Here is a 14,347-nt window from a genome sequence, read left to right on the forward strand (position 1 = left end):
AGACTTTTTTTTTCAGGAAAGGCACTGCAAATTATAGATTTCAGCATGCTGAAATCGTTGATGTTTACATGCAGAATCCAGAGGTCCCGTCATTGAACTTCGAAATGGACATTCTGTTATCATTTGCATGCAGTCAAAGATTTGGATGCCTGTTATTCATTACGTCAAGAGCGTTTCTTAATGTAAGAAGCGTATTCCCTGGCCCAGTTTGGTATATTCAGAGAACATAAACAAATCAGTCCGTGATTATACACAAAGAAAGTAGGAGCTCCTTCTGAGCCGGTGTTGTGGAAGCAACAAGAGATAATTTTGTCGGGAGAACGATATAACAGCATCGTCTACATCATGCGGTAGTTGGTGCCGCGAGAAATTGTAATGCGCTAGCAAGGCATGCCACAATCAGCTAAACGCAGTACCGACTAAACACAATCATATGCACGACGAATGCACTCCACGCAGTTACTCTGGTTCGGGCTTTTCTTTCTCTATAAAGATGGCGGCAACCGACTTCACTTTTCGATGTCACCCTCCAGTCCAGAAGTCTAAGAATACAACTCACTGGTTTTTTTTTTCTCACTTGAAATGTGCAGATAAGATTTCGTCTGCAGTGAGTAGAAAGCTGGCGCTGTACTCGTCTTCAAAATCTATTCGTGCTGATTGGGTAGAACGCGGTGGAATTGTACTAAAGGCCTGCACACCAACGCATACTTATTGTACCAGCTATTTATTACTAAATTTTTTGAAAATGTAAATATATAGGTGGGTAACCGCAGTTGCACTTGTGTGCAAGCAAAACGATGGGGGGATTTCGATATTTACGACGCAGGCTGTCGGCACCGCTCTGGCTTCTCAGTATTGCTGGAGGCGGAGCTATTTCTTTTCAGAAACTGTGCACATAACAAAATATTGCCAATAAAATATCCGCGCACGTTTGGAAGTACTTGTGGCAGGCGTAAGCACTACATTCTCGATCGTTTTGTTGCACTTTAATTGCCTAGGTCTTTAAGTATTGATTGCCGGTAATTTTACCATTTCTGAACCCCTTCAGTTACTCCAGATACTCAGTTAGTTCAGCTACTTCGCTTAGTCATGTCTATTCTGTAGTATTACCGCATATATTTGCGAAGAAAGTTGTCTACGTACTTATAGAGCTCTCCGTGGTGTTGTCGAAAAATAATATTCCACACACGGTTCCTAAACGCGTGCACATAAAATTATTCTCTTTTGCAAGATTTCACACAAGTTTTGTCCATACGTCTTTAAGGATTTGTATCTATGTCTTTGGGTTTGTGTCCCTTAGGGTTCTGTACAAACCGTTGTATTCATATATGATTAAATATCACTGAGCTGGTGCAAACCTGGAGTGCAGTTTGCCATTACAACTGGCCGAGAATACTAATTCCAAAGTACGTGTAATATCAAGCTGTCAAGAATTCAGATAATTGAGGTGAACGTGACATGATACTTAAGCATGTTTATGGTATAATATGACAAGTGGGTAGTGGATTCTTCCAACTTTTCACCCGCTGCCCAATGCTGCGTCATTTATCGCGTCGTAATATTTGTCACGCTGGGCCACGTGCTTGAGTGACATTTTCCCCTGCTACTGGACAGCTTGACAGTTTCTGTCATCCGACGTGCGCGAGAGGAAAGGAAATAAATTATGCTTTAACCTTAATGTCTTCCTTAATTAGGCCTGTCCGCGCAAATTAATATATGACGTGGATTTCCCTCTCAAACGTGAGTGTTGAATTAGTGCGTAGAAGGCTTAGGAGGATAAAAAACGTTGGAAGCTTATTCAGACATGACATGGTGCGTATTAAATGCATGATTTACTCCTGGCACTACGAATATCTATTCGCCAACCGCAAGGAGCGTCGCTAGTTAGTACTATAAATTCTCTTCGGAAGGTCGTGGAAAGAGCACTTTCGTTGACCGCTACGAGGAACCACTGCGTGTGGTAAGTGGGACATCCTGTCGAAATGGCTGGTTAAATCTAGAAATTTGGTTCACTACTAGACACGCTTCCCTACTAGACACGTTTTGCGCCGCACATTACTAACACCGGTCTTGTCTACGCAGTTTCCAGACTTACGCCCCTGCCAAGATGAAGCATTACTCGTCAGCGGTCGCCTTGCTTCTTGTGCTGGCTGGTACGAAATTTTAGAAAGAAAATTCTGAAGCTCGCCTTACACTTTATAGAGCGCTACTTGTAAATATGAGGCTTGGAAGCCTCGTGCTGCTATTGTTGGGCTCAATAGAATAGGATTGAAATGTTGTTCCTTTCTTTGACGTTAGAATTAGCTTTATCCCTCACTGCCCTCCTTCACGAGAATCTCAAGATGATCCAGTCTACACATACGATGAAGAACACACGTCGTGTGGGTACCAGTGTACGTTTGCGAATTTTTCGTTCCCACCGAGGCAATATAGGTCATACGATTTCATCGGAACAACTTGAACATTTGACTACCAATATCCACATAAGGTGGATTTTTATTCGGCATTTAAACGTGCTGCCTCGCAAGACACGACGCGCTACACCTATGAGAAACATGCCGAAACGATAAACGAGGCACAGAGACGCACAGCGAATGTCAGCGCGAAGGCCGTGTCCCACTACTTCTATCTTTAATGTCATGTGTAACATGGCGCATGCTCGATGTTGATGACTAAAATTCTGGCTTGTGATGCACATTTCGCGCTACGCGTCCCAAAGTGCTGTTGTGCAAGATGCAAATTCGATAACGGTTTTATGCCGTGTTTTTAGACCTGAGTCCTTGTCATGGTGAATAATGTTGAGCGCTTCTAGGCTGTCGGTCCGCGGTTTGAAACCAACCATTGCATACAAACTCCGCAATATTCTGCACAAACCACGCACTACAGTAATCAATCTTTTGTGAAGCATTTTCCTAGTACTTGGTTATGGAGTACTGATAATACATCTAATATCGACACAGGAACACTCCAATTATATATTATGCTTCACAAACATTTACCAGAGAGGAGAACCCGAGAATGTTCATGAAACTGAGAGTAAAGAAGCGTATGACGTCAGTCTACCGTTAATAATGCAAGAATTCACGCTACAAGATATCAGGTTCTTTATTCCTTGTACTCAGTATCTGGGTCGTCTCCCAAGTACTGATATCTATGCGCCCAACCTCACTGCCAATGGACGATATTTCCCTAGTTGTAGGAACGAGGGATATTTGTCCGGCATGCAACGGCCCCTCCAAACTCCTGAAAAAGATCCTGGGGGCGTGTATCGATCTTTCCCACCTGTTCGTGCTCGGGCTGTGTCGACATTTATCTGCATTCACTCTTTTGCCCGTGGCATGTCCGCATGCATTCGTCTGGTTAAGCGCACAAGCTTTACTTTTGCATCGTAATAGGACCAGCGCTGAGATAACAATATAGTCTTTGTGACAATTGTGCAATCATTCGTGTACACATGTTTGCATCTCATGAGGCATAGAATTGAGGTATTCGCCGAATCATGTGGGCAACATGGGATATTGTATTCTTAAGTTCAAGTTCAAGTTCAAGTTCAAGTTTATTGTTATGACATGTACAAAAACGGGCTTACATATTATATACAGCATCAGGAGGTCCCAGAGTGAGAAACTGTCAAGGGGACCTCCTATCATTAGTGGGTGCATAAGAGTGTTAGAGCAGCAAGTAGAGGGCGAACAAACAAACAAAACAAAAGAAAAAAAAACGCGTTAAAAATACAATTCGTAGGGAACAAGTGCAAATAAATAGAAGACATGTAGATATATATTAAAAACAGCGTTACACAGTAATATCACAATAAATAATCATAAGCAGAAATATCTAGTAATGTAAAAAAAATTTGGCTTTTCTGCATATTACGAACTAAGAAAAATACAAAGTGTTTTACAGAAATATGAAGCCCAACGATACAATAATAGAAGTATTGTAAAGAAAATGTAATAAATATGAAAATGTTTTTATGATAAATGAAAAGATGCTTCTGCTAACACTATTCTTTTCATATTGTGTTTAAAAAACTGCAATGAAAGAGATGACCTAATATTAACAGGGATGCGATTCCAAAGCGAAATACCATGAAAACGAAGTGTAAATTTACCATAGTTAGATCTGATTTTAAGCAATAGAAGGTTATTGCGTTCTGCAAACCTAGTATTATTTTTGTTCATGAGGTTATGAACAAAAGGAATGACTTATTTGAGTTTTCGCAAAACTTCGTTGTGTCATGCACGCAGTCTTCGTGGGCATCACCTCCGGACGTTCCCTGGGTGACGAGACAAGTGATGGCGAATATCGTGAGTAATTGGAAATCCGAATGCGCCTTCTACAATGCCTTGAAAATGCAGCGTCAGTGTACTCTAAAACTTTACACCCTCTGAGTCGTATCTTGACACATAACAATAAACGTCGTCAGTCTTGTCCGCATTTCCTTTATTATGACCTGCAGAAACCGCCAGTGTATGAGATATTCATGGATTTGTGCTAACTAATTCTTGCTGCTTAGGTGTAGACATTGCGCCGGTCGATGCGGTGTGCAGAGCTTAGAATGTTTATCAGTTCTAGCTAACAGGTTGACCTGTCTATATACATATACAAATTCGTCTTTCACGCAGAAAAGAAAAGCAAATGGTATGAGGTAACAGGTAACATCAGGTAACGGCACTGATGGCCTAGACTAGCTGAAAGGCATCACTGAATAGTCGCCAATAAATGGGGGCTATCTTTTTTTCGAAGTAAATAACGTGCACGCACGTCCCAGCAAGACAGTTTTAGTCATGAGCGTATGTAGTTTATGTGAGGAATAAAACGAAAACATGTTTAAAATCATGAGCCCTTTCATTCTGTAAAAGTTTTTGACCAGCGAAGCTGTTTAGCATACGACACAGAGGTGACACAGAATTTCGAACTTTGGTAGGGACTCATTTACTGTGATTTATTATATACATTCGCGCGGATGACGGGACAGCGGAAACGAGATACGCGTGAGGGTTCGACGCGACCGCCACCACGGAAGAACGGATGGAAAGGAAAGGAGCCCTGCAAGCGCTCAGAACGCGACAGAGAGATGCGGCGCGACCGTAGACATGTGCGACGGAGATCAAAGTGTCGCATCTGTGTTTTCTCAGCTTTATACCTGATAGGGCTTCTGTTTGGATCCACGAAAACGAACCTGTTTTCGCAAGTTCGCGGTGAGCTTGAAGCCTGTTTCAAAAGCACGGCGATTCACTCGGGTATTCTACTATCTTCGGGATCGGCCCTTCCTTTTTGGTCTACGGATATCAATCCACTGGAAACTAGCCATCTACAGTTTTGTTGCAAAAATTAAATCCACGCCAGGGCAGTAAAAAAAGTCCACCGCGCAGTCCTTTTTTCTCTGTAGCCGTTAATGGAACGCACCTTTTCCTTTATCTTGAGTGGCACCTTCATTTTCGTACCTAACTGCAAAGATTCTTCATCGGAAAGTGCTAAGACGTCGCCGTGAATTACGGCAGACTGTGTTGTTTCTCTACGTACGCTCTCACTAAGTGCTGCAATTGGCGCGTTTCACGTCTGGTTCCCGAAAGCACGCGGCGATACCTTTTAATATAGAATGGCAAATAGTAATGGGATATGCAATTTTTGGACACTCCAGGCGAATTTCTGCCGTCATCGTCCATGTTGGCGTCGCCACGAGGTTGCGTATAAAGCGCAAGTGTGATATCATCGCAACCGTGTCCCGTATGCTGTTGCTGTGAGGGTAAAGATGGGAGCGTGAGCCTAGAAGGATATGTGCTTGGTGCACCTGAGTCTTCTCGCGTGCGCAAGAAATGAAAGCGTTGAGATGTGCGCACGTTAGGAGCTGGGCGTGAAGAGGGCAGGGCAGCGCGAATCCTTTTAAAGCCAAAGCTTTACTGGCCCCGAACTTACGATTTCGCTGTGGCAGTGCTCCTAAGAGGCACATGACCTCACAACGCGCCCCTCGCCGCGGATATTTCTCTCTCTCTCCCTCCGTCGTCACTACTGCGCATGCGCCACAAGTAGCACCAAGCCACAGGTGTACCGCCGCGCCTCTCCGCCACCGCCGTCTGGTACGACGTCACAATGCGGTCATCGTCGTGGCGCTCGCCTCCGCTCGCTTCGCAAGCCGCGTCGCATGCCTGATAAAATGTCGGATGATTGAAACGGAGAGTTTGCATGCGTCGCAACCACAGTTGAGGGGGCAGTATGAACGGCGACAATTTTGATAAGCAGGAGGAGGCCTGGTATCGACATCGGAACGAGATGAAGAGGAATCGAATCGCCCTAGAAACAAACGAACAACGCGCCGACCGACTGGCTAAACGCTGCAACAGAACAAGACAACCAGACTAAACTGGAGTTTCAATCTAGATTAACCAAGGTTAACCACGCTATGTCTTAGCTTTCGCTACGTGTATTCTGGCATAGCCGTACGAAGCCACTGCCAATTTTTTTCCTACTGTGTTCACTGTAGCCCATGACGAGGATAAGCGTGGCAGGGTGCATGCTGTTTTCGTAGTAATTTGGCCATAGCGCATTCTTTGGCACAGGGGCCATAGCGCATTCTTTCACCTGTTGCCGCTATGTGTCATTTTAATTTTGCCTAATATTTTTGTTCACGCTATCTTTTCAGAAATCTCCGAACCCGTTTACGTGTTCTATTAGGGGTGAGTGTTGGCTGATCGACTTTTTTGAGCTCACTCATCAATTTTTGTAGTGACTTGATGTCTTCGTTTCTTATAATGATAGCAAATAAATGAACACTCCAGGAGCATTTTTCCCATCACCGTGGGTGTCATTGTGATATCTTATACAAAGGCCAAAGGCGATACAATGGTCGCCGCGCGTCGTACGCTGTATGGGCAAGTTGAAGCACGCTTGAGAAGCTGACGATCGCGTCGGGATAAGAGGGAGGGAGGAAGGAGGCGGTGAGCTCCTGCAGTAGTTGCGTATTTCGCACCCGGGCGCAAAGGAAAGAGAACGTCGCGGCTCAATTTCGCGCACTCTACATAGAAGAAAGCAGGAAGGCAGCGTGGAAGGGAGTGCAAGCGGATCTTACTCCGCTAACAAATGCGTACTTTGCATGACCGCGCGCGCCGTATGTTTAAACAGATCGGCAGCCGACTCATACCTTTGTGCGCTTCATGTTCCCGCCGCTATCGCACTGAAGCGAAAGACTGCACGAAGATGACTTCGCTGGGTGATAGTGCCGCGCTTGCTCACACAAGCATCCAGCGTTTGGCAGCACTTGTCCACGCTACCACCGCGATTGTCCATTTATACCGCCAATGACACTTCGTATGGGTGTCTCCTAACTTCCTATCGCAATCGATGCTTTGTCTTTCTGGCGAAGCTGCGACATTTTTTTAACGCGATAGCCTTAAGGAGCTCGTGTCGCAGAAAAGCCGGTGTCGTCGGCATCGGCGTCCGCGGCGTTGACCATGAGCGATAAATCACGGCAGGCACTTCATAAATAAAAAGCAACTTCCAAGATGGTCTAGGTGGGAATCGAACCAGGGTATCCGGAGTGTGAGACGGAGACGCTACCACTGAGCAACGAGTTCGATGCTTGAAAGCGGTACAAACGCGCTTCTAGTGAACGCGGTGTGGCCTTAAAAACGTGCCGTAGAAAGTTATACTGCGGTGTATATCGGTAATTATGAGCATGTAACTTAGAGAAGTCGCATTTACACGAGTAGCGAAGTACGTTTCCGCTACATTTCTTCTGCGCTTACCGCACACGCAGAGCCATCTTGCGGCAAACACAGAAGACCCCCTCCTCTCAATGTATGGCGCTGCCCCGACAGGTGGCGCGCTGTGCGCGGACCGGTGCCAGGCACGTCGTTGCCCCGACTCCCTCTCCCCTGACGACGCTTCGCCATGCTCCCAGGCGGGTTGCAGAATCAAGCGCCGTTCCTTTCTTTAGATTACTATCTATCTATCTCTCTGCCCGTGCCAATCACGACGTTTGGCTGGCGTAGATCGTTTCCCCCTCCGAGACACCGAGTTCTTTGGTTCGTACTGTTTGCTCAGGCGCACATTTCGTTGCCGCGCCGAACGCTGCGTAGCTCGACGCTCTCCGTGTGATAGGTGGCCGCAAAATCCGATGCGGGGCGCCTCGTAAGTGATCCCTGCGCCGTAGCGCATTGTCTTACACCCCTTGGCGGGTCGATGGGAACGCGGTCGCGTTCCACTCTTGAAGGCGTAGCTTAAGCGTCCTCCATTTTTTTTTTGCACTCTCGTTTTCCGAAATGCCGTCCAATCTCAAAGTAGGACCGGATCGACGCGATCGCCTGTATGCTTAAGCAAAGGGGCAACCTCCAGGATGCGGTGATCGTAACACAACGCTTCCTCCGTACTTCTCCATGTGGCCTTTTCGTGGTTCTTGAACATGGTAAGGCCTAGACAGGTGTGCCTCTATGCACTACTCCCCACTCTGTTCGGAAAGTATGAGTAAGTCAGGAGTGTCAGTGCGTGCTTTTGAAAGAGCGAGTGCATGTCGTTTTCTTCTTTCGAAGTGAGTTTGCAACTCAATGTCGGACGAATGCCACTGAGGTCGCCTAGGACAAGTGGCGTGTTGTTTTCGCCCTCCTTTGCGGCCGACCTGATAGGGTATGTTCGCCTGCCTGAGCAAAAAGTTCAGAATGTCTATAACAGGGGTAGTAGTCAAACATCTACTGGACCGAACAAAAAAAAGCACCAAAGAGCGTATACAATCAGAAGCACGCTCCGAAGCCAACGGCCGTCACGCAAAGAGATTCTGCGAGAGCTGCAAGCAAAACACATCGGCGACCACGCACGGAACCATACATCCATACCAAGCTGTAGAGGGAAACCAAATGAACATCCAGATCACCTCTTGAAAACAATGGTAGTCTGGACAATGTTTTATTCCCCTAACTCAAAACACAGCACATGGACAAGACATGCTCACAAATAAAATCCTCAGAAACCTGGAGGACGACCCGATAGAACCCCAACCTACTATCTGTTATCGCCATTCGGAAGTGGGAATTCTACCAAAAGAATACAATCGCGGCAACGTTTTACTCTTACCTACACCCTACAGGCATCCAAGCGTCCCGAACATGCGAGCCAATGCCTGACGTCGTAGGTATGGAAAGTTTTCCAAAACGCGGCGCGCAATCGCCTGAAGCGTTTATGTTTTTTTTATTCACTCAACATATGATTTCTTGCCGCGTTCGTCCACAATTGAAGGAAGTAGTAGCGGAATATGTCACCAAACATGGGAAATGCATACAAGCACAGGACCTTAAAGAAGCATTTGGCAGTGTAGCTCATGAGGTCTAAAAAGGCTTATCGCGAGTCAGTCGCGGGCATCAAATGTTCGTTTGCATTCGAGATATATTATTGGACAGCAGGACTATGACAGGTGTAGATACCATAATGGCATAACAGAAAAACTTTAAAATACAGGCGTTCTTCTAGGATTGGCCTTATCAAATCATCATATTCTCTTCCACGACGCCATGAAAAACCTCCCAGAGGCTCCAGAGAAAATCCCATACGTTCGTCGCGCAATACATACGGACGATAATACCACTTGGGTAACTCGAGGTTCGGATAGAGAACAGAATAATTCCCTACAAGCAGAGCTAGGCTACGTCACCGAATCCGCCGAAGACTGCTGCCTGGATTGCTCCCCCCCAAAATCTGATCTCCTCGTGCTCAAAAAGAAATCCGGAAGAAAAAGCGCAGAGAGAAAGACCTTTGAAATATGCATAAACGACAACCTATACCCAGAGTCCAAACACTACGCATATTATGTAATCACATGGAATTGATTGGTCGCTATAACCGCAATATAAACGCACTAAAACAAACTCGGCTTTTAAAAGTTCCTAGTGGCAGACTGTCCAGACTACCGTTGTTTTCAAGAGGCGATCTGCATCTGGATCTGACAATATCACAGATGAAGTAATTGAAGAGCACCGACATGCGCAAAGCGCCCGTCGACCTCACTGGAGCAGCCATAACCACTCTAAGAATATCGCAATACCTCATGATGACAACCAACAGTCAACAAGCACTCCTCTTCGTACATAAGCAAATAAAGGTGGCCCCTGTTCCGCGAACCAGGCGCCAGCAATATCACTTGGGCCGGAAGAAAGCACGAGTCAAACCGATATAAACAGGATACGACGCTCCCTAACTGCTCGCTGGACAGATGCGGCCAAGTACCTGAATGAGGAGCGCCTAGTAATAGGGTTCGCAAGATACCGACAGGAAGAACTGGTATCCGCCTCCATTCGCACGCAAAAGTTCGCCGCAGCAGAAGAGGCTACCATTGCAACTGCATTGAGACAGAATGAGGAAATATGTAATCTTAGGCACTGTCAAACAACGCGTCGCGCCTAGGTGAACGGTCATCTGCATAAAGTCCCATACGATATCCTCAACCGCCTCAACTAAACGCCCTGCACCACGGTAATCTGGACACCAGGACACGAAGCCGTCAAGGCTAACCATTGTGTACACACAATAGCTCATAATAACTACAATCGGTCACTGCATGGCTCTTTAAGGTCCCAATGCACAAGTACTAGACGCCTACAATGAAATACTTGCGCTGTGCCGCCTTTCGAGAAAAACAGTACCGCCAGCAAAGCCAACCCTCACTAGAGTTTAAGCCACGGCCTGACGCAGCTCCACCTCAGCGGCCGTCCTCACCTCATCCTCCTCCTCGCGATATGCAGACTTTATCAATACCTTTGTCCTTTCTGAACCGAGCGAGATTCCCTATACTATACCACTTAGGCCGTCCAAATATTTCTAATAAGTCCCCTAACCGAAACGCAATGCACGAACAGTACCGGGTGGTGATGACCACCTCGGTATTGGGGGATCAGCAAAAGGTGATTGCTAAAGCCGAAATTGCTGCCACCGCCGCTGGTGCCCTCAACTGAAGTATCCATCCACCATGGGCGTTGGAGCTTGAGTTATAGTAGCGGCGCCTGGTGGCCGCGCGGGAAACGACATCAGGGTCGTACGAACCAGCTTGGGTCGTATTGATCACTGGCTGTGGCGAAGCACGTTTCTAGGCCGAGTTTTGCATCGATTCGCACTTTTTTCTGCTTCGTTGCGTGTGCGAGAAGGCTCGTCGCTTCTCACAGACCACGCCGACCAAGCTGCGAGCTCTTCGCAGCCTATATCTTAACGAAAACGGACTCTCCGTGAGACGTACTGCTGGAAGCAAAGGAATCGGCAACGCCGATCCGGAGAGACCTAGCTCAGCCTCGAAAAAGCGTCACCATCGTTACTTCTGTGTCGTCGGCTGCCATGAACAAGAAGGCCTGAATCCCAACATCAGATTCTACCGTTTTCTTTCAAGGCCTCACGAAACGGTGGGTCGGGCGCGCTGGTTAGCTGCAGTTCGTCGCGCTGGGTAAGTGAAACTTCGCGCCATGCTGGCTGCTTCGCCTGTCTTGAACCTTGGTTATCTGCGCTCTAAAATTCAGTCTTTTGCACCTACAGCCCCGACGGAAGACCGACATAGCAGAAGGCATGGCTGGTGATTCATGATACGAGACCCGGCCACTGCGACAATTAACAATTCGACCCATGCGGAGGGGTGCGTGCAAATGAGCACAAATGGTCGGGCTGATTCGGTGACAATTCACTACCCCACTACGAGCAGCACAGGTTAGAGAGTTCAATGTGCTTAGCCTAGACCTCAAGCCAGCACGTTGACTCAGCGCAGCAAGATAGCATTGATTGCAGCACATCGATGTTCGAGCGCTGTCATTAAAAGCTACATCAAGCGAGCAGAGCACGAGCTCGCGCGTTTCGCACGTATGTTACTGCGAGCTCATAGCACTGCATCAGTTATTTATCAATTGCTGAAGGGACAGATGGCCACTAATACAGTGCAGCAGGCATAACTACTTGTCTAGCGGCATGCAGTGAACAAAGATTGCAGGAGGCCCGCCGTTTCTCGGCATGTCGAAAGACCCCTGCCGACGCGGCTCGTACGATCGTGCGCTCGAGCAGTTCGTACATCGCGGCATGCTGAAAGACCGCTGCCGTCGCCGCGCACACCGTCATGCTCTCGAGCAGTTCCGTACACATGATGCCGTCTTATCGCTGCTGTGAATTCATTGATAGCAAGCATTTCCTCGCGTTTGTGCGCCTGAATCTAGCAGCGTGCAAACCTTACCTGAAGTTCAACTTCGTAGGCCACTGGCTTCACTTGCGATTGACACCGCGCTAAAACTTCACCACTTATTTCTTGAACGGCGTACACGTATTCGGCGTTGCATAAGGTATTGCCTTTAGGCAGCGTGCCATCCCTGAAAAAAATATTCGGCGCCCCATATTCGCTGCAAGCCGCGGTACAACAAAACCGAAAGTGGCGGGTCCGTATTGCAAACGTGCTTTCCGAAGCAGACGACCGAGCTTGGTACTACACAGTTGAGGACAGAGGGCACTTTTTAGCACCATTTTCGCAGCACCCCCTGGGCAATGCAAGAGCCCCATGGGGATCCACCCCGCTCCGTGCCCAATAAAAATAAAGTTTTCTCTCACTCCCTTCACTAATCTGTGGTGGGTTTGAAAGCTACCCAAACCGAAACAGGTGATTGCTTTTTTGTGCGGCTACAGTGCCTAGTTCGCGTTGAAAGAGGAGGCAGCACGAAGAAAAATTCGATCGGCACTACTGGTGCTCTTCGTACCGCGAACAGCGAGTGTCCGTGGTCATTCATTGAAATGTGTTTGTGTTTGACTGTGCGTGCTAGACGATGTGCTTGTTAATGAAACATGCAAGCAAATGTTCACAGCAATCTATACGGCTATTAAAACGACTAACCTTCCTGTGTATAGTTGTCTAACAATTTGCTATCGCAAACAGTTATAGGCTTTACGAGTGAAACGGTGGCTATTTTGTTGAGTAGTGGCAGGAAATGTGTGCAATAATGTCCAATTCTTTTTTTCAGGACTAAGGACTAAAAACGTGGCAGTCCTGACCACGACATGTGCAGCAATAGCTGCATGAGCGGGAGCTACCACGTGGGTTTTTGCGAACTACCGTTTGCCACCTGCTTCGCCTGCTTGGCGTATTAGCCGAGTGTTGCACCCTCCTGTCCTTATAATGCGATTCACTTGCATTAGCTTCTATTAGTTCTCTACGCAAAAAAAAACGATGCAAATAAAGTGGAATTTCGTTTCAGATCTGCCTGTCGAGAGGTGCATTTATAAGACCTATCTAACTCTTTACGTGCTGATATAGGCGATGAATTTGGGATGGTTGCTTAATAATGTGAAACCGCCGCGGCGGCTTACTCCTTCTGGTGTTGCGACTCTATGCATCTGGACAGAGGATTAAACGTCACCCGTAACGTTAGCAACGGCCGCGTTTTGATGTGGGCGAATTACAAAAAACTCCGCACTATGCATAGGCACAGGTAAATAACCGCAGGTGGTTTATAGTGGGCTTAGTGGGTAGCAGGAGCTACCCACTAAGGAGTTTGTCTTATGAAAAGTCGTAGTTTTGGCACGTCAAGTAACAAAATGTTTTGCTTAATCCGTAAGTATTTCTACGCCTATCCATCGAGAAAACCCGTCCGCCACGTAAGGCCATCGCTTTCAAAATAGAGCCTGCGGCCACGTGCTGCATATCGCTTCAATACGAGCTGAGCGCTGAGAACACAGCACACTATCAGCAATAGGTGCACTCTGTCCGATCGCAGGTAGCTCTCGAAATATTCACGGCTTGACCGTGTTATACATAGCTTAACCTGGAGACGGTTTCTTACGGTTGCATTGACAGGAGGCAGCGTTATTCAATGCGTATACGTACAAAGTCTAGAAAACATGACACCTTTCAATTACATCCCGTGCTGCAGCACGCACTGGGAAGTGCTGATCATCCAAGAAGCAGCTCCATCATCCAAGCGCACCTTCATATAATATGAGTGAACGCTGCAAATACTCGCCTCTTCGTCTTCTCAAGCTGGTCTCAGTTAACGTTGCGGTGCTGCAACCACGTTTCTCTGTAGAACGACACTTTCGCGCCATCTCTCGCAATTATACCAAACACAGCAGCATACTACGACGGCACGCCGGATGATTAGTAGCACATGTTTACGCATCGCAAAGATATCTTGCTCAGGTGATTCTACGTGTAATTTTTTTTTTAATTTACGTACTTGCTCTGACGATATCTCGAGAGAAATCGACGCAGGGCACCACACAGGTATATTATACAAGGAAGTGCAAAAGAGGTCAGGCTACTACTCCGCATGAGAATAAATGCATTCTTCAAAGGCGTATAAAATTGTAGAACTTCTAAAGGCCTCGCCCCCCTCCCCCCCCCATT

The 14,347-nt window shown here is 46.9% G+C and overlaps 1 long non-coding RNA gene across 1 annotated transcript; it reads left to right on the forward strand.

Moving 5' to 3' along the window:
* Nucleotides 1-2,081: 2,081 nt before the first annotated feature.
* LOC139051023 (uncharacterized) lies at nucleotides 2,082-13,162 on the forward strand. Its single transcript, XR_011509197.1, has 4 exons — nucleotides 2,082-2,153; nucleotides 4,251-4,310; nucleotides 6,647-6,680; nucleotides 12,966-13,162. It is a non-coding gene; the product is annotated as an uncharacterized lncRNA (long non-coding RNA).
* Nucleotides 13,163-14,347: the final 1,185 nt, after the last annotated feature.

Source organism: Dermacentor albipictus, chromosome 10 (assembly GCF_038994185.2).
Source record: "Dermacentor albipictus isolate Rhodes 1998 colony chromosome 10, USDA_Dalb.pri_finalv2, whole genome shotgun sequence".
Taxonomy (NCBI): domain Eukaryota; kingdom Metazoa; phylum Arthropoda; class Arachnida; order Ixodida; family Ixodidae; genus Dermacentor; species Dermacentor albipictus.